The following is a 22,239-nucleotide window of genomic DNA, read 5'->3' on the forward strand; positions in this document are numbered from 1 at the left end:
CTTGGCCCCCGGTAGGTGTTTTTGGAATGGCACTGAATTTCTTGTTGTACAAGCCATGAAGCCTCCGATTCACTTTCCTGTCTAGCCATCTCATAGACCTTACATCACTGAATAGACCTCTCAGTGATTCTTTCTCTGGGTCAAAAATGGAAGTCTCAGGAATGAGACTCATTTTCTCCTGGCCATGCATGAGCTATGCAGGAGTCATTATGAAGAGAAATATTTTTAAAATCGGCATGCAACGCATTACATCTCAGGTCTGCTATTCCTGAGCTTGCTGCCATCTTGCTTTTCAGCATCCGTTCGGCTTGCCTTCATTCAGCTCCTCCCCTTTTTCTCCCTTTCTCCTACACATGTACATGGATGTGTCTTTTTTCTAAGACTCTCCCAAGAAGTCATCCACTGTTTAACACTTATAAGTTGTAACATATCATTTGCTATAAAAGAAGTATAAAACATTATGTAAAGTGACAAGAAAGAAGAGACTGAGGAAGAAACTCACATTGCCTGAGCACCTACAATGCATGTGTTTAGGACTGTCTTAATAGTCAGTCCAGTACCAAGTTCTGACTGGAAAACCATCCCGCATGTGAGTCCTGCCTCTGCTACTTTTCCTGCCCTGCCTGGCCAGGGAGAGAGCTCCTTCAGGGCTCTTGAGTCTCTGTTTTGATGCCTGGCACCCTGGGCCCTGGCACATGTGAAAGCGTGGTTTGATCAAGAGATGAAAGGGTAAAGTCAGTTCTGTAGAGCTGGAGAGGAGGTGAGAGGTGACCAGGAGCATTACACCGTGCGTGCTGTGGTCACGTGCGGAGCAGACTGTGCCTGGACTGGTTCTGTCCTCGCCACCACACTGTGCACTATAGCACGGACAGCAGAAGCCTGTGACTTCCTAGATCAGTCTCAAGCCTGAGGGTTCAGTCTGGCCTCTGAACCCCGATCAGCTGTAGTGTGCAGCCACGTCAGCTGCTGGCAGCACTGTGCTGTGGCTCCAGCCACATCTCCCTGTGGGGATGACCCCAGCACCCTGCCTCCTTCCAGTGGCCTTTGTTGCATAGCTCAGAGATTTGCTTTCTAGGATACATTTGACTTCTTAAACTCTTTAGAAAATCGAGAGATTTTTAAATTAAAAAAAAAAATTACCAGGGAAGCACGGCCTCACTATTTAAATAGCAAATGCTAGCGCCTCGAGAGACTGAGGTTTGCATTTTTCATGATGTCTAAGAGATGTGAAGACTCTCTGGAAGTTATATATTTAAATTTGGGGGGAAAAAAGATTGTGCTGGCAATTGTCTAAACTCAAGACAGCCCCAACCTCACTTTCAAGAGGAAGGTAGTTCGTCTTCTATACAAATGGCTCCAATGAGAGCATCTGAGACGCTGATACAAAGATGCATCATCTGTGACTCAGACCTGGGCTGTGATGGATTTACCCATGTGGATAGACATGCACACTCTTTCATGTTCATTCCTGTGCTGTCCAAGTCTGTGCCAGTGGTTCCCCCCTAACAGTATCCTATGGTATAGCCCCACACACACTTAAATACATCTTCATGTGCTGCAATGATTTAAAAAAAAACTCTTAGGTTTTCGAATCTTTTTGTAGTTTTTAAAGTACACTCACTTTGTTTCTCACAACTGATGCTCACATTAACCTTACAAGGTGCACATTACACATGCCATTTTATTCATGATGGATCTGAAGCTCAGAGAGGTTAATTGCTGGTCCAGAGACACATGATTGTAATTGATGGAGCATCGTTCTTATTTACATCTGATGTCTTCTTGTCTCTGAAAGGAAGTTATACTTACTGTAAAAAATTTACAAAGTATAAGAATGGCATAAGGAAGAAGATGAAAATTACCTGAAATACCACCACCTATTCAGAAATGCAGCTCATATTTTACATGAACATAATCTTAAGGTGAGATTATAATTAATTATACATGCTGCTTTATAATCTACATTGTTACTTATCTGCAAGTTTCCATACTGAATATTTCTGCTCTCTATAGTTTTTTTTTTCAGCCATGGAAGCATTGTAGCATATGAGACACTCATAATTATTGTAATTTAAAACATACCATATTGTTAGTCCATGAAAGGTTGTATCTACACCTTTCTATATATCTCTGATTACTTCTGTCAATTAGAATCTGGAATTAGTGGGTCAGCCTGTATGTGTATTTTAAGACTTTTGATCTTATTTCTTTGGTCAGTTTTTGGTCTAAAAAGTTGCACTCTCAGATGTCTGTTTCACTATGTATTTCTCCACATGAAGCATAAAAATAACTTTTTAAACATTTTTTGTTGGTTTCTTTTTGAGACAGGGTTTCTCTGTGTAGCCCTGGCTGTCCTGGAATTCACTTTGTAGACCAGGTTGGCCTAGAACTCACAAAAAACTGCCTGCCTCTGCCATCTGCGTACTGGGACCATGCCCAGCAACTTTTAACCTTTTTAATATTATAATTTACTTTAAATATCTCTGATTTGACTTCAGTACCTGCTCATAAATATTATAGCTCAAACCTACCTCTTTGTGCAGAATTAGTTTTATTTATACATTTATTCTTTCACATAATTCTGTGTGATCTTGTGGGAATCATTTTATCTCTGTGAGCCTGTTTCTCCATCATGAGTTAGAGGGGGGACATCCAGTTCTTTGGAGGTCTGATACAGTAATACAGAAAGGGGGGGTCGTGGAATGCTTCTTCATGTGTTACAAAATGCTCTCTGGTAATGGGTCTTCTTTTTACCGTGATAGAAACATGAAGGTGGCACAATGCAAGCAGATGAATGAACCCCCTCTGGAATCCTTCATTCTAGATATGTGTAATTTCTGTTCATCAGCTTCAAAGAGCACAGGGAATAGCATGGATTGGGACAGACTCACAGGCAGTGGGATTTCAGCACTGTCCCCATGGTGCTTATAATTGGTTTTTGTCTGCCCAGGGCATCTCAGTGGCTGTCATATGGATGAGGGCATCCAGAGACTTGGGTGAATTTAAAACCTCATGAGGCTGTTTCTTGAACTTCTCAGTACCTTATGCACAGGTCTGCCCTAGTGTCTTCTCATGAACTCATGTGGATGGACACCAGTGGGAAAATTAGGGTTCAATATTCTGGGAGGCATAGATCCCCCTCAGAGTCCATAAGCACTTTGGGGATGTTGTTTGCTTTATTGCCTTGCTTCCCTCTTTAAAGATAGAATTTTTCTATCAGACCTTTACTGAGTTCCTACTGTGTATCAGGCACAGGGAGCGGAAGATGAATTCCACACCCCTCCACAGCAGCACTGATGGGCCAGTCATCCAGTCAGCAGCTGATTGTCCCATGGTGCAGTCTGCCACATCATGGGGTGGCAGCCTCGCCTCAGGCGCGCGCGCGCGCGCGCGCGTGTGTGTGTGTGTGTGTGTGTGTGTGTGTGTGTGTGTGTGTGTGGTTCTCCCCGGGTGGCCTGACAGGCAAAGCAGAAAGAGGATTTCTAATGAAATAGCCAGTAGATGACATTTCATCGATCTGTGCAAGCAATGCCAGTGTAGTGGAGTCACAATGTCAGGATAATATGCAGACATGAGACTCACAACAGCATAAACACCACCCTCCTCACTCTTCCTTTGCCCTAGAAGATTCTTCCCCCAACCCAGTTGCCCTACCCAGTCTACTTGTCCCTTCCATCATCTGACTGATGACAATTATCAACAGGTCTTTCAGCTCAAACCCTGTTTCCTCAAGAATTCTTCAATGTTTCATCAACCTAGGATAGATCTATCCCTTCTATGCTCCTGTGCATGCATCTGCTACTTCTGTTGTAGGACTTCTAAAATGCGCTGTACCAAGAGTGGATGCAACCTAAATAACCACCAATGGATGAATAAGAAAAATATGTATATTGTGTGTATGTATATATATATATACATGCACATATGTAAACACAATCAAATACAGCCTTAGAAAGGGGAATGTAACACATCCTTCGATGTGGGTGAACCTTGAAAACATTTTGCTAGTTAAATAAAACAGTCATTAAAGGACAGATATTTTATGACTCATCTTATATGAGTCCCAGAGTTGTCAAATCCATAGAGGCAGAAAGTGAAGTAGATGGTAGGAGATAAGCATGGAGGCAGAGTGACAGGTTAGTGTCTAAGGGGTATGTAGTTTCAGTTTGGGAAGCTGCTGATGTTCTGTGTGGGGGTGGGGGTGATGTTTGCACAACAGTGTAAATCTACCCGAGGCCACTGCACTAAGTGTCTAAAACAATAGAAATTCTATTTTGTGTGACCACGGCCATGCCACAATTGGCTGCTGCATGGCAGTGCATCTTTCTGTGTCGTTGGTTCCCTGTCCAGTATGGATGACGGTTTCCATCAACGTATGTGCAGTGTTGCGCCATGTACCTTACAGGGAGAAGGTGCTTCCTTAAGGAAAACTGTTGGTTAGAACAGTTGGTGCAGAAGGTGTCACCTCTGCCATGGCAGGAATGTATCCTCATTTACAGGTGAGGAAATTCAGGCTCAGAGATGAGGGGTGACCTGGCAGAACTCACCTGGGTGATAAGTGTTCAAGTCGGCATTGAAAGCCAGGTGGTGTCAGCTCCAATCCAAAAATATTCTTTTCATTGTGCCAGCCTTTATTTGCCGTCACTTTCTATACAGAGTTAGCGGGAACCAGCAGAGGCAGAGGCACGGGGGTGCGTATGAAATGCCGCATCTCACATGGAGGATGAGTTTAGTAGTCTGCAGAGAGTGGGAAGGAAGAGGTGAAAGAAGGGGGCCAAGAGGCTTCATGAGACGGGCACTTCCCCCTTGCCCTTTATTCTTTCCGTGTAGCCAAACAAAGTGGAATGAGGAGATTGACTGAGCCATCCCTTGTTCCCCAAGGGCTATGTGGAGACCCCATCTCTTAGGTAATTTAAGCTAGAGGGGGTGATGCTGTAGGTAACAACAGCCCACATGGCCGAGAATTGGTGCAATGATTTAATAGGCCACTTTCTGTGCTAATCGCTGGTCTTCCTTGAGGGAACCTCCTTCTCTAGCTGCATTAAAAACTCCATTAATTTGTTTATATATAAATTCAAGCGGCTTGGGTTCTGTCGCACTTCAGAGAGGAGAGAGGTCCTCGCTCAAGAATCTTCAGCTTGTACCACCCATCAGGACTGACAGATAAGAAAGATGTATTATGCATTTTATTACCTTGTCTACAGAGAACAGGTGACAACTATAAAGTACATTCATGTACAGTATGAATACCTGTCAGGGTAATTGATAAAGCTGCCTGTAATAAGGGTAGCTGGAGTGGCCTTCCTAGAAGCTGAGGACTCTAAGTGCTTAGGGCAGGGAGAGGTACCAAATAAATCCAGTTCTTCAGAAGTCACTGGCCCTTAAAACAACAACAACAACTAACCAACCAGGGTCTCTAAACCTGCCTTTCACTTCCAAGTGTAATTATTTTATGTTGCAACTCATATCATCGGACACATTCAAATCAACTCAAATAAAAGAATGGCATGAATCTCACATTATTTGGTTAAAGCACATTTCAGGGCTGGAAAAGGTTTGAAATGGAGAGAGGCTGCTCCTACATTTAAATAGCCGAGGAAGATGAAGATGCTTGAAGAGACATAGACCCTGTAAAGATGGGAGCTGTTGGCCTTTGTTTACATATCCAGAGCAGTGTCAGGCTCTCTAGTACAATCTAGGTGAACTGCAGCTAGCTGGATGATAACATTAATTCCGACAGAAACCAAGAGGGATGCTTACTGAGCACCCATCATGTTTTCTGGTGTTTTTCTCTAAGGAACCTGAAGGAGCAGGTCCACTCACGCTATCAGGTGACCGCTGTGCCCCAGATTGTTAATCTGGAAATGACGATAACATAAAACCCCAAGACTATTGAGAAAACTAAGCAAGTCAAACCTGCACAGTGCCCGGAGCATTCCTAGTGCACAGTGGGTGTTTCAGCGAGTAAGCTGACAATAAGCAAGTGTCTCAGAGATGCTAAGGCTCGGGTTGTAGGGGGATGGAGAAGAAGTGGGGAGAAAAGCAACACATAGAAAGTTTGTCTGAAAAACACCATAATCAATATAATCAATGCTAATTATTTGTAAGATGATATATAGAAGAAAATCCCTAGCCTGGCGAGAAGGCTCAGCAGTTAAGAGTACTTGCTGCTCTGGTAAAGGACTGGAGTTTGGGTTTAGCTATGAGCATCCACATCATGCAATTCAGAACTGCCTGTATAACTCCAGCTCCAAGGGATCTGATACCCTCTTCTTGTCTTTGAGCCCCGCTCTGGCCCAAATGCAGAAACACAGCAATACATATTAGTGTTTTAAAATCCCACTGTCTTGTGGTTGGGATGTAGTTCAGCGGTGATCACTTTCTTAGTATGTGGGAGGCCCTGAATGTGAGCCCCATCCCTACAAAATAAATAAATATTAAAGAAGTAAAAATATATTAAAATGTGTCATTTTCCTGAGTGTTTTATAAGTTGGGCAGGAAAGGTAGAGGATTTCAGTGTCTTAGAAATATGTTTCGTGTGGTGGCATAAGCAAAATTGAGCTTAAGAGACCGGTACCCACCACCAGTAAAGGGTGAGTAGAGAAATATTCTACAGATGTTAATCACCATGTTTCCTACAGAAATGGCCAGTGGAGGGCCCCTTCTTTAACCTTGTCAATGCAAATGGCAACTTTGTAAATGTGGCATTAAAAAAATAAAAACTTCAAAAAAGAAGAACAAGAAAAACACCTACTTTTCACTGCAAAATGTCTAGTTTTCTCAGCCAAATGATTCTTCTCATCTACTTAGTTGCTTAATTGGAGAGAGAATAGGGCAGACACAGACACCAAAGCCGGGAGTCACTGGGCTCATTCCTGTAGGTACAAATTAGATCTGTGTGGCTGCTGCCGCCCCTCATTTTGCTGTCTGTAGACTGGTGTTTGTGCAGAGCTAGGACGAAGTAACTCAGACTTCTATTCAAGATAAATGCTAGTTCCGTTTTGTGCTGAAAGATGTAAGCCGGAGTGTAGAAAAGATTCTCTCCATGGCGCTCCTGTTAATTCATAGCAGTCAGAGAGCTGTAAAAAGCCACCTAATTACTTCTTCCTCCCCACTGTATATTTCAAGGATGGCAAGTATCCCAATAGGTTCAAGAGAGATCTGATATTAAAGCCACTGGGCTATAATCTTCTCTTCCCCACCATCTTGCAGCCATTAACTGTGTGCAATAGAGAATATTTGTCCTTACAACCGCCGCCTTTGTCCTTGGATTTCTTCTGCGCATCTATGAATTGGGGAGACACTAAATGGTCCTCTTTGCTCTGCTGGCTTCCATCTGGCTGCTTGTAAAATGGGAGCAGTCAGTCATGGAAACTGGTTACAGTTTGGAGAACACTGGAATGCCTTCTGAGGAAGTTTACTGTTCCTGTTTGCAGTGTGATTAAGCAACCCTGTTGAGTGTCCCAGCCTGTCTTGGGAGGGAATCTGTGGAAAAATACCCATACTCTGGATTGGGAAACTGCAGAGCTTTGCAAGCACCAGCCACGCTTGTCATGGGTGTGCTTGCAGTTCATTAGACCTCCACGTGGGTGGGAACTTGGACTTGAGCTAATGGAGGAGGCAAGAGCAACTGTAGTCACTTGCCTCCTGGTCTCATGAGGCCCCATCACTAACTTGGTACTCGGGAGCCCTTTGAAGAATGTCCAGTGCAACCCAGCTTAACACGGCTTTCTAACCAGTTGCCTGGTTCTTTGAGAAGCACCGCAGGCCCTCACCCACAAAGAGAGGCCAAGTTTGCCTCAAGTCTGAGGCTGCTCACATTTATGAACCCAGCTCAGAGAAGTCCTAGAGCTCACATGGTTCTTCCTCCTTCACCTTCTCCCACTGAATACTTCCTCTTTCTTTTCTGAAAGCATAGGAAGCCTCAGGTCATTCTTGAACAGTGCCATCCTGTATAGTAGCCACCAATCACATGTGGTTATTTTAGACTTAGATCTAAATGACTTAGAATGAAATAAAATATGTGAACTCAGTGTCTTAGTCATGCCAGGTAAGTTTTGAGGGCTGTGTAGTGTCAGTGGCTACCACATTAGAGTAGATACAAAACTTTTCCATTGTAACCCCAAGTTCTATTATCTCTGGCTGCTCTAAAGTGTGCCTTACTCTTTGCACTGTATTGGAAATATGTCCATTGTTTCCAAGTTCCTAGATTTCTGAGCACGTTGAAATACTTCATGATCTCCTAAACAGTGTTCAAATTAGGTGTGATTTAATACCTGAGGAACCCAAGGCTTCTCGGTATTAAGTGACTGATCCAAAGAGACATGGCTGGGAAGTAGGGGTGCAGGGTCTGTCTGTGCTGAAGCTAGCTTTGTGTTGACTATAGGTATCTTTGCATTAGGAGTAGAGACATCATGTTTGCTTCTGATTGACATCTTTTGTGAGCCTATGAGATATGAATGGGGCTGTAGAATTGGGCTGGACACTAGAGTGTGGGAAGGATAATGGCAGCCATCCATTTCACATGCTTTCCTTTAGTAAGTTTCTGCTTCACACTGGGTTGTATGTAACCTTCTGAATTCTCCTAATCATCACGTAGTGTAAAGGCCATTCATATGTCTTCTATACATTTTTTTTTAAGAAAAGAAAAGTAAAACAGAAACTAAAGGTCATCAACAGGGTGATTAGCAAGTAGCAACCTGGAGTGAAAATTCAGAGTTCTGAACTGAGAAACAGGAGTCAGGACACCTGGTCTGGTTACCCCAACTGACTGTATAGTCAGGTTTTAGCCTCAGTCTACAAAGCTATGTCCTCAGCTTCTCCACATAAAGGACCTACACAAATCTTCTTCTTGCATCAGGAAGGTAAACAGGGGAGGCTATCTGAGGGAATTGGATGTTTCAGAGCATGGAACTTATGTGGTCCCTGGAGAGCAGGCCTTGAGTAAAGGCCCACTCTTTCCCTCCACTACTGAAGAGCTAATCGATGCGGCAAATACACCTGATTGACTTCTTGTCACAGCCCCATTTCACAACAATGGACAACATCTTCTGTAATCTGAAAACTGATTACAGGCCTACGATCCTGATTTGCTTGCTTTTATAAAAAGACATAAATGGAATTTCTCTCCAAGAGTGAAAGCTTTTGTACTTGATTCCAATACATTTCTAAGGAAGTTCCTTTCCCATTCCTATTTTAAGCGAGTTTGTTAAATTATAGTAACTGAACTTGAAGATACAGCAAAGAAAAATTAGTACCATCTGTATTCCATCTTCGTTTATTAAGAATGCTAAAATAACAGTGAAAAGATGAACCATGATCAAAATGCCTATTCTATTTTCTTATATGATAGTAGTGGTTTATCAACAGATGAATTTTACCTATGAAGCAGATATTTTAAATCTCAAAAACAGAGGGATTGAGAAGACGAGATGAGATCTCTGTGAGTAGACCCCACTTCCATATTCACATTGTGGTCAGGGAAGGGAGTTTAAACAAGGATCACCAAGGCAGGGAGACCAGGTCAGTTTCCATAGAAACTGTGTCTTGCAGTGACTTTGACCAAAAGCAGCAGGCAGTGTTCAGCCTAGAGTTGAGTTCACCCTAGGAGAGAATATATTTGAATTCTTTGGCCGTCCTCTCTGCCTTTACATTTGTGACAAAGGGCACAGGACTTGCAAAGAGAAGTCTGGACTCAAGGCTGCACTGTACCAGGCAGATGCAAGAGAAGGCTTTCACACCAAACCTGTTGATTCGCATCCTAACAAAGTACAATGGCTCATAGAACATCGTGTCATCTGTTTTTGTAAAAATAAAAGGTAAGAATAGCATTTACATTTTGAAGCAATTTTTTAAGAGTACCAGTTCATCATACGTACATTAATTATAATGAACATCAGATTCCCTTATCCGCAAATATGAACATATTACATCATGATCACACCTGTCCAATTACATATGATCTGTGCTAGAGCTGACCTCTTGCATAGAGGCAGTGGGTCGACAAAGCTGAAAGTATTTACCATCTAGCCCTTCACAGAATAAGTTTGCCACTCCGATCCTAAATTCTTAAAGTCAATATTACTTATTTGTGCCCCAGTGTCCTCATCTGAGAAAGATGATGATAGTCCCACCCCATGGCAAGTGTGCAAATTAAATATGATAGTAAAAGAACTCTGCACAATTCCTATACACAACAGATGCAAAAGAAATGGTAATATATGACTACACGGCAATTCGGGTCAAGTTAGTAAACTGTCAGGCTTCAGTTTTTTTTCATCTCTGTAATGTGGTACTACCTTATAACATTTTTTTTTCATCATGGGATAACCAGCAAGTAACAGTAATGGCCTGTGTTTATTTAGCACTGACAAGTAGGAAAACCAACACAAAGAATCGAAAAATGACTTACTGGATCAACTCAAGTAGTTAGTGACAGAGCTGAATCATGGAACACATCATCCTCATGCCTGTGGTTAGGTCTAAATGACAGTCACCTAACCTCAGTGCCCACTAAGCCACATGTCTACACCAGTTCCCTTAATTTTCTCCTTATCCCCATAGTGGTAGCATCTTCATGCCTGTGGCTGTCACTGACACCGCTCTACCTTGTAGTCTAACTACATGTATCCATTTAAAATTTACTGCAATTGAAAATGTCTTTTCATCATCATTTCTAGGATGTGACACTTTTAAGCTTGGGAGCCATAAGATCTCTTGCTCTTTTTACCCCCTATTGTCCAGCATGCTCCCTGGCCATTATTGGTGGTGAGTTAGTGTTTACTAATGCATTGGTGAATGAATGAATCGACAATGAGATTTTTGTTAATTTTTTGTATATCTTCTTACATGAGTCCCATTGGTCTTCGAGTGGCAGCATTGTTGTAAAACATGTGGTGTCTAGCTGTTCAGAGTTTAGTGAGCCTGTATGACACCTGGTTCAGTGAGCTTCTAAGACTTGAGACAACACAATGGCCCCCTAGTTGAAAGGGACCTTGCCTGCTTGCTCTGAACCTCTGCTAGGCTGCTTCATTCATAGATGCTCTTTGGCTTTTCAGCCATCAGAGGTTTTTCATTCACAAGACTACAAGGTCAGGAATTGTTCCACTACTCCATCTTGGTGGTGATTCACCTGCTGGGCTAGAACAAAGACCCTCCAGGGAACTATTGGAGGTTGCAGTAAGCCACCTTATTGAGTGTTGGCATAGAATGACTTGGTCTGGAGAGTCACAGTGGGGGTAACAGCAGTGTTTAGTCTGCAGCCTGTCCTTGACTCTCATTCTGCACACGGACCCTGAAGGTATTTGACACACTTAGCCTTCTAGACGAGACACAACTTCTTGACAGGCAGAAAGGAATCCTGAAATGAAATGGATAATTTTTCTTTCCACGTTAGACCCCAGAGTAAAAGAAAGTATGACAGCAATAATTTCATAATGACATCGCAGACTTTAATGTCAGACACTTTTAATATATCTATAAGTGTTTAATGAGTATTATTCTTCTCATTTGGCAGGCATTGAAACTGAGATTTCTGAGGTGGAAGCTATACATATTGAGTATTTCAGAGCCTGAAGCAGAGTTTAAGATCTTTGACTTCTGGTCACCTGCTTGAACCTCACTACAAATGAACTTTAGATGCAGGGCAAAGATGATACAGTCATTTCTCTACTCAACAACTCTTCATTGATCATCCATAATAAGCACAGGGTAATTATCAGTGATGGGACAAAAAAGACAAGGTCATAACCCTTATTACCCTCTGTCTCATGGGTAGTGTCAGGCAACAACAATGTAAATATGTGAATAAAGTAATATCTGGGAGTGATAAGTACTACAATGCTTTTCTTTTAATTTAAGATAATGAGATGTGCAGTGACCAGGAGGGATAACAGAAATAGATTGGAGGGTTCGGACAGCATGTCTCTAATGAGGGAATACAAACTGGGACTTAAATCCTAGGAAAAGGAGAGATTAAAGGGAAGAGTGTTAGACACCTGCCGCCTGGTGCTTGTATTCTCAGGTGGAAATAGATGGAGAGGTGATGCTCTCTGCTACAGGGTGTGGCCTGCCCTTAGCTAGGACCATGCCTTCAGGTCAAGGGGGACTCAGGGACCAGATGGGTCACCCTTTCCTCTTATCCTGCTTCTGTTCCACCTACAATATAGTCATTCTCAAGGCTTGGCCTTGGCGTCTCCGCTGCTAGAGCCCTCCCCTGATTCTGAGTGAGCAGTTTCCCCTTCCCCGAGTCTCTCCCTGCACTCTTCATTGGTTATTCTTACCAAATTTTTCTTATATGTATTCCTGCTTATTTATCAAGATTTAATAAATAACTTATTTATTAAATATCAAGATTTAATAAATATTATTTATTATTCCTGCTGTACTTACCCAAGTACAGTGTAATAATCAAGACAATACTGCTTGGGTTAGGCAGGCTCTGGACCAAGGCCCAGCTTTGTACTGTGATGCTAGACAAGTTGATCTCTCTAGATGACTGTGATGTCACCTGTAACTGGGTATAATTATAGTGCCCATAGCATAAGGATATCCTGGAAATGAATCCATGCCATAGAACACAGTAAATATTAAGTAACTGCTATAGGTATGGGTGACTATATGCCTCATAGCAAATTGCTCACTCCCCTTTATTAGGCTGAGTATTTGAGAGCAGAAACTATGTATTACCTACCCTAGGTCCTGACTACAATTGGTGCCAAATAAGTACTTTGAATGAATGAATGAACTTTTCTTTTTCCCTAGCAATATTATAAATACTATAATTTATATTGTTTTGGAACTGGATAGAGGTTTTACTGTCACTAAAAATTCAACTACTTTTTTTAATCAATGAGATGATGAGGCCAACAGTAATTAAGAGTTACACCTGAAGCTATAAAAATCTATTCAGGGTAAGCTTGAAAATGGGACCCAGTCCCCTCAGAATGGCCATGAATGCAGAAGATGGTCAGAGCCAGCTCTGAGCATCAGAGAACTCCACTCCCTGTGATGAATCAGAGCACAGAATATTCTGTATGGTTAGAATACTCGAGTTCCTTGAGCATATGGAAATGGTGGCAGGGACTGATGTCACACATCTTTCTATCCCTAGCTGAGGGCAGACAGTGGGACAGAACAGATGTTCTGTGCGCATGTGATGAACGAGTGGACACATGTGGCCTCTTACTGATGGCTCATTAACCTAATGCGCCTCATGTGCAAATGGATGTTGAGGGTGATATGGCTCTGTGTCCTGTGTCACGGAGAGTCTTTTGTCATCTCAGGCCTCACTGTCACTGTGGCCTAGGAAGTAATATGCATTGATCCATCCATGATTTGAAGGCTTGTGAGCACTTAAATGACACCTGGGGTTATTGACGTTGGCATAGCAAATTGTGTTTAGAGATCATTTAATGGCCTGAGATTCATGTAATCTTGCAGGAAATGCTTAGGAACACCTACTATGTGCCCAGTACTTTTTCCTATCTTTATCATGAATGTGGAAAAATAATAGTGTCTTCCCCATATAGCTAGGAAGAGGACTGAACTCTGCATATGGGTCAGAGAGGGCAATGCTCAGCACATGGTAATTACTCAGCATCTTAGCATTTATAAAATACATGGAATCATGAGCTCATAGTAATGGCTGCAGTCATGCAGAGCACTTAGAAGGATCCCAGCCTTACTCTCAGTTCTCCTATCACCATGCTATTGTAAACTCACACTCAGTTTCCATCCAAATAATGTTGTTGGGAAAGCCCAGCCTTACTAAAGGTATTTGTCCCCTGGCTTCCACCCCAGACTGTGACTTCATACCTGGACTGCCCCGTGACTGCTCCTTCTGAGCCCAACCAGTGGTTTCCATAGAGGTGGACATTTGTGTTCTTACCTAAATTTAAATGGCCACCATGGAAACCATCCTCTGGACTTCCACTAACTAAAATGCATTTAAAATACATACTGGTCGTCAGTTGTGGTCTGGACTCATCCAAGCTGTGTCAAGTTCTTCCTGAGAGAGTGCTTTGGTGTACTGTCCTCTGAGCAGGGGTCTTTTTGTTCTGCCTCATTAGCTATAGAATATCTCAGGACTGATTCTGTATTTATGCTCCTAAAATCTAGCAATGGGGTCATGTATAGATTGGTTACTCATGTGTGTTACTTCAAAATGACCAATGGATTGATCTTGGGTAACAATGTGAAGAAAATCACTTTATGTTTCTGGTCTGCAGTAACCTCATCTCTAAGTCAGACATGTCAGACACAGTTCTTCCAACCTCATGTTAGCCTGGTCAGCCAGCCCTGTGCAGCTAGAACCCCGATTCCCTGAGACCTGGATAAAGTCAGTGTCTGACAGCCGCCTGCTATCTCCTACCTTCTGTCTGGCTTTATTTATTTCATTTTTTCCAATGTACATATTTATCTGATTTCCCCCTCTATCCTATCTGTGAGTCTTAAAGACAAGAATGGAATCTTGTTTCAAGGCAGGGTTTCTCTGTGCAGCCCCCAGCTCTCCTGGAACTTGTTCTCTAGACCAGGCTGGCCTCGAACTCAGAGATCCTCCTACCTCTGCCTCCCAAGTTTCTGGGATTAAAGGTGCGCACCACACTGCCCAGCTAAGAATGGATTCTTACTGACCTCAATTTCTCCCATGCCTAACACCTGGAAGGAGCCCAAAAAAATGAAGAGTGAGTGTGTGCCACACTTTTCTCCTTTTAACAACTTTATGCCTTTAAATGGACCTCCTTTTCCTATCATTGAATCAAAGAAAAACCACTCTGTATTTCTCATGCTTTTTTCTCTCTGAAGCATTTTACTATATGAGTAGAAATTCAAATTTTTGTGATTTGCAATCCTGCCTGGCTGTCCCTAGACAAGGCAGGAAGAGGAAGCCCCGCCTTACCAACTGGAGCCCTTTGGGGCTGATCCAGACCCACGTACATCAAAGATGGCTTATGCTGGCTGTTTATAAAAGAGCTCCATGCCCCGCCAAACTCAGGGAATGACCTAAAATTTGTGATGAAGCTTTTAAATTAGGCAAACAGAACACTCTCTCCTCCTACCCCCTGTGCAGGAATGGTTTTAATGAGCCTGTGCCTTGTGAAGATTAAAGGAACTAAAATCCCCCCTCCCCCAAACTCTCAGTGCAGAGAAAATACTGGGGCTGGGGGAGGTGTTGTCAGAGGAATAACTGAGCAGGAAGAAAGATTTCAAGACATCAAATAAATATCAAATAGCAGGAGCTCTCTGTGCCATTTAAGATCTTGTTTCTGTTGTAGAAAAGGTTAACCCAATGTGAATACTGTTTCCTAAGAGAAGGAGAAAGAAACTAATAGACTGGAGTTCCTGCTAGGGGCCTCGGAGAACATGATACTCCAGCAGGACAGGCACTGGTCTTTGCAGTGGACATGGTCAGGATCCAGAGGCTCATGAGGTAAAGAGATCCACCAGCCTGGGGACACCAGAGAGACAGCATCAAGCCCGGATGCGACTGTGTGCTCTTTCCCCTAAGCCAGTTGAAAAGAGGATCAGGAATAGCATCCATGCCTGCTCTGCTCCGGCCCCATGTATGCCCTAGAAGGAAATGACATCACTTGTAAAATTAGAACATGAAAATTAAAATGGAAAAAATTTTAAAGGGAAAAAAAACTTTAGGGAAAATCAAAGTAGCACAGTGGAATCATGCTGAGTGTTGGAGGCTGTCTCCACACAGACTGTTTAATTGGCGTTGTATTTTGAGGGCTGGATTAGAGGAAAAAGAAAAAGGACAGTGTTCAACCTGATTTACATGAAAATGAGAAGAAGGGAAAAGTGGGATATTAAAATGTGTGAGTTGAATCCTTAGATCTCTGAATTGTGAGTGGCACATGGTAGAACTTTTAAATTGGCTACATTGCTTTAATTGAAATATAGAATTGTAATAACACAATGTGACAGGTGCCTATAGGAGGGCCTGGTAAGGGAAGAGGGCTGAAGCTGCCCCCACCTCTCCTTGAAGCAGCAGAAACAGATGGAAAACACATACAAAGATACACATTCATACAAGCATGTGCACATATACACACACACCCACACACACACACACACACACACATACACACATACACACACATGCACAGAGGCATACACAGGGAGAGAAGCACTTGAAAGGGCTTTGTTCTTTTATAGGCTCTTTGAGGCTTCCTTTATTGAAAAGTATTTTTATTCTCATTCGCTTCAGGGTCCAATTAATCCACCTCATTCCACCCCAGTTCCCAGCATGCTCTTGCCATGGGGGTATTTTGCATCAATTAGGGTATTTGTTGTACAATGGGTGGAAGGAATGAAATATGTAAAAATTATCCAGGTTTGTTCACAAAGACCCCAAACCTGTGGATGCTCTGTCATAGGGTAGTTGGTTCCAGACATTCCCCCTGTAACTCTGCATGGCTGTGATCCCTTCCAAATGTGAGCAAACAGGGCGTAATTGAGGGGACTTGACCCAGAGGCCAACTGGGGAATGGGTTTAGGAATGAGGAATGATTATTGTGAGGGTCAAGAAGGAACCTAAGACAAGATGTATTCTCATTGACCAATCCCTCAAAGTCTCAGCCCATACCTGTTGGCAGGACTCACTCCCTGGTACACTCTTCCATAACCATTGATCATGACCTCATAATCTCAAATCTCCTCCTCCTCCCAAGACCGAGCCCTAATGTCACCATGCCTGTGTAATTCAAAGGTCGTGATGCAGCCATCACCAGCTCCACCTTACAGATAAGTGAGGCCCAGGCAGTGTGGACCTGAGAAGCTCCTTATCATATTCCCACAGCTTTCTTCACCATAAGGCGTAGATTCAAATAACAGACCATTATTTAAAGTAATTGACACCTTCCTAGCCCTACTTCTCAGCACTCTTTCGCTCCCTTCAGCCCATTTCAGTGTTAAAAAGAAATGAAATGTCGGCCGGGCGTTGGTGGCGCACGCCTTTAATCCCAGCACTCAGGAGGCAGAGCCAGGTGGATCTCTGTGAGGTCAAGGCCAGCCTGGGCTACCAAGTGAGTTCCAGGAAAGGCGCAAAGCTACACAGAGAAACCCTGTCTCGAAAACCCTCCCCAAAAAAGAAATGAAATGTCATTTTAAATTTAAAATGATCCACTCGGGGTTATGGCGGTATTCCTCCTTAGATGGCTTGTGATGAAGGAATATCTATTTGTTTTTCCTGTCTATTGGTGTTGAGAGCCTTGGGTGCAATGGTGCACACGTCGGCCATATAGGACTCACTATGCAAATATGGCAAGTGTCCAGACACAGCTGTGTGCTGTCTAATGAGATATGGCCATGAAGATCACAGGTGCTATTGCAGCAAAGCTCTAGGTTTCTCAGTGACACTGTATTTAGATCAGTAGCAGGTTGTGAGCAGTACTGCACTGCAAAGCATAAGACTTGTGTTCAGGACAGTATTGGCTTCTTACTCCAAGGCCAAGTCTCCTCCAGGGGCATTTGTCTCTAACCATTTATCTATGCATCTGCACAGACCAGATACTTGATGTGGTTTAAAATTTCCCCATAGTCCTATGTGTTTGAACACTTGATCTCCTAGCTCCTGGCACTGTTTACAAAGGTGGTAGAACCCTTAAGACCTGGTACCTCACTGAAAGAAGTAGGTCCATGAAAGAAGGCATTGGGGTTTTGTATTACATGCTACTTCCTGGTCACACTCTGCTTCCTGACTTCTAATGACCATTTATATCCTGTTATTGCCCAAATACCCGTCCTGCCATGATGAACTATAGCCCCTCAAACTGTAAGCCAAAATACGCTCTTTCTTAGGAGATATTTTATCAGAGCAATGAGGAAAGTAACTAACATAGAAAATTTATAGTGAGAAGAAGAGCATTGTCATAAACCTGGCCATGTGATTCTTAGATATTTGAAATTGAGTTGAAGGAAGAATGTGGAAGACCTTGGAAGTTTGCGTAGAAGCACCCTAGTGTCCAATAATCAGTGGTTAATGGGCCTTTTTGGTGGATATTTACAACAGAACGTTAGTAGAAACATAGACAGAGGAGGCCAGTTCAGGATGTACAGGAATGATACTGGAAACTGGCTACACTGTATTCTGGCAAGGAATATTCTATTCCTATCTTGACAACTTGAATGAGGCTGAATTAAAAAGTAATGAACTAATGTTTGGCAGAGGATATTTGAAGTCAGGAAAGCATTCAGGCTGTGACATGGATACCGCTTACCACTCTTATCCAGTGTCTTGGTTCCTATTCCATGATCATGGCAACTTACAGATAGTTTATTTGGCTTGCAGTTTCAGAGAGTGAGTGCATGACTGCCATGGTAGGAGCTTGGCTGCAAATAGGCAGGCATGTTGCTGGAGCAGTAGCTGAGAGCTTACATGTTGAGACACAAACATGTAAGGCAGAGAGAGCTAATTGGAAATAGCATCAGCTTTTGAAACCTCAAAGCCCAGCCTCAGTGGTACACGTTTTTCCAACAAAGCCATGCCTTCTAAACCTTCCCAAACAATTCCAACAGCTGGGGAAAGCATTCAAATATATGAGCCTTATGGGGCATTGGTGATTCTTCTCCCTAAAGAGAAACCTGTTCATCATGACCAAAAAGACCCATCTCTCAAATGCTGCATATGAAAATTTAAATTGATTTGAAAGGAGAGCCTGATCTGAGAGTGAAAGATTTCCCTGCTTGAAAAACAATTGCCTTGGAAACTATGTCCCTAGGGTCATTGGACAGAACTGTGGTCTAAGGGGACAAAGCTCCATTCTGAGCTGGCAGCAGAATTTGGCTATGTCATCTCTATGATACAGTCTTTTAGGCATAGAAGGTACAGTGTTGAGAGACTCATGGAGTCTTATGTCAGAGTTCTAGAGGACAACTGATGCAGGCAATGTGTGGCAGGGTCAGAGGACCCCTAAAAGTCCATCATGTAATGCTGTGAAGGTGAGGCCTAAGTTACAGTGGAGTCTCCAGGATATTGAAGATGCCAGCACCATGGTTCTGATGCTGAGGAAAGCTGAATATAAAGGAACAGAGCTGGTCCTAGAGAGGGGCTATAGGTATTGCAGGTAGCAGAGCTGGAGGGGTGGTGCTACTCAAGCCCTTTGGAGTTTGCATGATCCCATCATGATTCCCAAGTGCTGGACATGGAGCTGCAGCATTCAGTGTTTTATCTACTGAATTTTGTCCTTCCTTTGATAAAATGTTTTCTTCTTAAGCCCCAATTCTTCCTTTTGAGAGTGAGAATATTTACTCTTTGCCATACCTCTATTTTGATATTTTAGTCCCACCCCCACCCCGTTAAGAGGTTGTTTTGAGTCTCAGAAGAGACATTAGAATTTTGAACAGTGTTGAGCCTGTTAAAGACTGTGGGGATTCAGAAAGTTAGAAATCATGCATTTTGCACCATGAGATGGCCATGGCCTATGGGAACCAGAGGGCAGAATGCTGTGTTTTGGAAGTGAAATGTCTCCCATAGTTCTGTTTTGAACACTTGGTCATCTGCTGGTTCTGAATATGTGGTTGAACCTTTTGTGGGTGGTGCCTTACTAGAGGAAGTATGTCACTTGGGATGGGCCTTAAGGTTTTGTAAGTCCCTACTTCCCGTTCACCATCTGCTTCCTGACTGCAGATGTAATGTGAGAAGCTGCCTCAGGGTCCTGCCATGTCTTCCCCATCATAATGGACACTGCCTCCTCAAACTGTAAGGCAAAATAAGCCCTTCCTTTCTTAATGTCAGGTATTTGTCACTGCATTGAGCAAAATAATCCATATACCTGATCACCATATTTAAGTTTGCTTCCCACCAATCTCTCAAATCCACCCACATTTCCTCCTGACTGTGGCTCTTCCCATCTTCTTTCCTCTGGAAACTACATCATCCTCCTACCATATGCCCCTACTGTGGCCCTTCTGGACTCATCTAAATCTGTCCTTCAAAAATCAAGCCACAACAATCTCTTTAACACACAGTCAGCGTGTGGAAATTGGCTCTAAGATCAAAGCCTGTAGAGGACTCTAGTCTGTTATATAAAATGAAGCAGTACCCCATATATCCGATGCATATTCCGCCATGTTACTTATAATACATGATGCAATGCAAGTGCCGGGAAAAATAGATGTTACACTGCGTTGTTTAGGGACTAAGGCTAAAAGAAACAAATCTGAATTGTTCAGTACAAACACATTTTTGGGTGGGAAAATTTTGGTCCAGTTCATTGAATTTATTAATGTAGACACCCTGTTGTGCTTTCTTTCTGCACTTGAGGTTGAATCCCAAAGCACTTAACATGGCGCAGAGTGCTGGGGCCCTCGCACCTGCATGGCTCCTGTCTCAGCTGAATCGTGCGCTTCACTTTTTATTCCACCCCCTCCTGCTGATCCTTTTAGCTTAGCATCTCACCCACTGACTAATGGGAGCACCTAGCTCTTGGCTCTCAGGACTCCATGTTAGGTGAGGAGAAGCAGAGATCAACTAATAATAGTGCCACTTTGTCCATTTTCTCTGGAAAGTCCTGGTGTGGGATGTCTGCAAACCAATCATAATGATGATGGCCCCCATCTCCTCTCTCTGTGCTGGGCTGCCTCAAGGACTGAGCTGCCTTCTTTTCTTAGTCTGTGTCTGCTTCCTGGGCTGAAAGTTCCTTAGCCCTGGCATCAACCAAAAATAACTGAGCCCCGTTTCCAAGAGGCACCAAGTGCATTCTGGCCTCCTGTAGCATGTGCAATTGGAAATCTACTTCTGGGGATAAATGAACTATTCAAGAGATGAAAACCATCTCTCCTTTGTAAAATAGGCAGCAGAGAACCCCTGAACTCTGCATCCTCATGATACCCTATACTTTGTGTCAGTGGCCTCCACTGGAAGCAGGAAAAGCTATGCAAAGAGAATGAAAGCCTCTCGACGAAAATGGTTGGGCAGGCTCTGGCGGCAAGAAAAATCCACAGGCTGTAATTATAGATTTTTGTTTGTTTTAAATCCTGGCGCTCAATCTATGAGCTCAGTTTAATAATAAAATACTAGAATTATGTATGCAAGTGCAAATTTGGTATCATGTCAGTCACTTCCAAACACTATTTACAGGATGGAATCATTACAGTGCATTAATATGATGAAGAGGCAGGGTAGCCCAGTTCCATACACTCTTCAAGCATTACGAGAAGATGCTGGCTGGAGCGCCCCCCCCCCACCAAGAGTTTAAGTGTAATGCAAGCCATCTTTATGTCACATGAGCTTCACTGTTGAAAGACTGTAGTTCTCCTTTTGCAAATGTATGTAGCATTGTTGCTGATAACTTCGAGGAGGAAAGGAGAGAGGAGAAACTGAGGCTGGTTATTGTTACTAAAGCCAAGACCCTCCAAGCACTCCTCTAGGCAGAATTTTGTCCCTACAAAGCTCACTTCATTGAAATTCCGTTGACTCTGGCTGTACCACTGCAGTAGATCGAGGGGCTCATTGAACACATGGGCTCTTGTTAGTCTCTGATTTAGGTGGCAATGGAGGATAGTGATTCACTTAATATTATTATTTTTGTTTTGCTTTATTTTTGAGACAGAGTTACTACATAGCCCAAGCTGGCCTGGAACTCCCTGTGTTCCTCAGGCTTGCTTCAGACTCAGTCCTCTTCCCTCACTGTGATGTGTGATCCCACTGATCATCTTAACTGTGGGTGGTACCATCCCATGAGTAGAGGTCCTAGACTAAATGAAAAGGAGGAGGAGATCTGCGCACAAACACCCATCATTCTCTGTCTCCTGACTGTAAGTGCAGTGTGACCAGCCGGCCTCCTGCTCCTCTGGTGTGCTTTCTCCTCTACGAAGGCGTGTATCCCCCAGAACTGTAAGCCAGACAAATCCTTCTTTCCTTACACTGCCCCTGTCGGGTGCTTTGTTCCTGTGCTAGGCTCCCAAGCCTGCACTATGGTGACAGGCATGCCATCTCAACTTAAAGCAAATATCTTAAGCCATACAACCAAGGTTCAACTCTAGCCATGTTACATACTATCTCAGTGGTTTTGTGTTGGTATTTAACTTTTTGGTGCCTCAGTTTCCTTATCTGTAAACTATGTTAACTTGACAGTAGCTGTGATTATTATCCCATAGAGTTTTTATGTGGACTAAGTAAATATAGCCCTAGAAAGGCTACCGGTTCATAGGAAATGTTCCCTGGATGCTCCCTGCCTTCTTTTTCTCTGTGTCCACAGTGCCCAGGATGGTATTTTGGGGAGAGACAGT

The 22,239-nt window shown here is 43.1% G+C and overlaps 1 protein-coding gene across 10 annotated transcripts in view; it reads left to right on the top strand.

Moving 5' to 3' along the window:
• Dab1 (DAB adaptor protein 1) overlaps positions 1-22,239 on the top strand; it is a 1,142,636-nt gene that overhangs the window by 1,030,965 nt on the left and 89,432 nt on the right. The window lies entirely within an intron of this gene.

The sequence above is a fragment of the Peromyscus leucopus genome, chromosome 2, assembly GCF_004664715.2.
Source record: "Peromyscus leucopus breed LL Stock chromosome 2, UCI_PerLeu_2.1, whole genome shotgun sequence".
NCBI lineage: Eukaryota > Metazoa > Chordata > Mammalia > Rodentia > Cricetidae > Peromyscus > Peromyscus leucopus.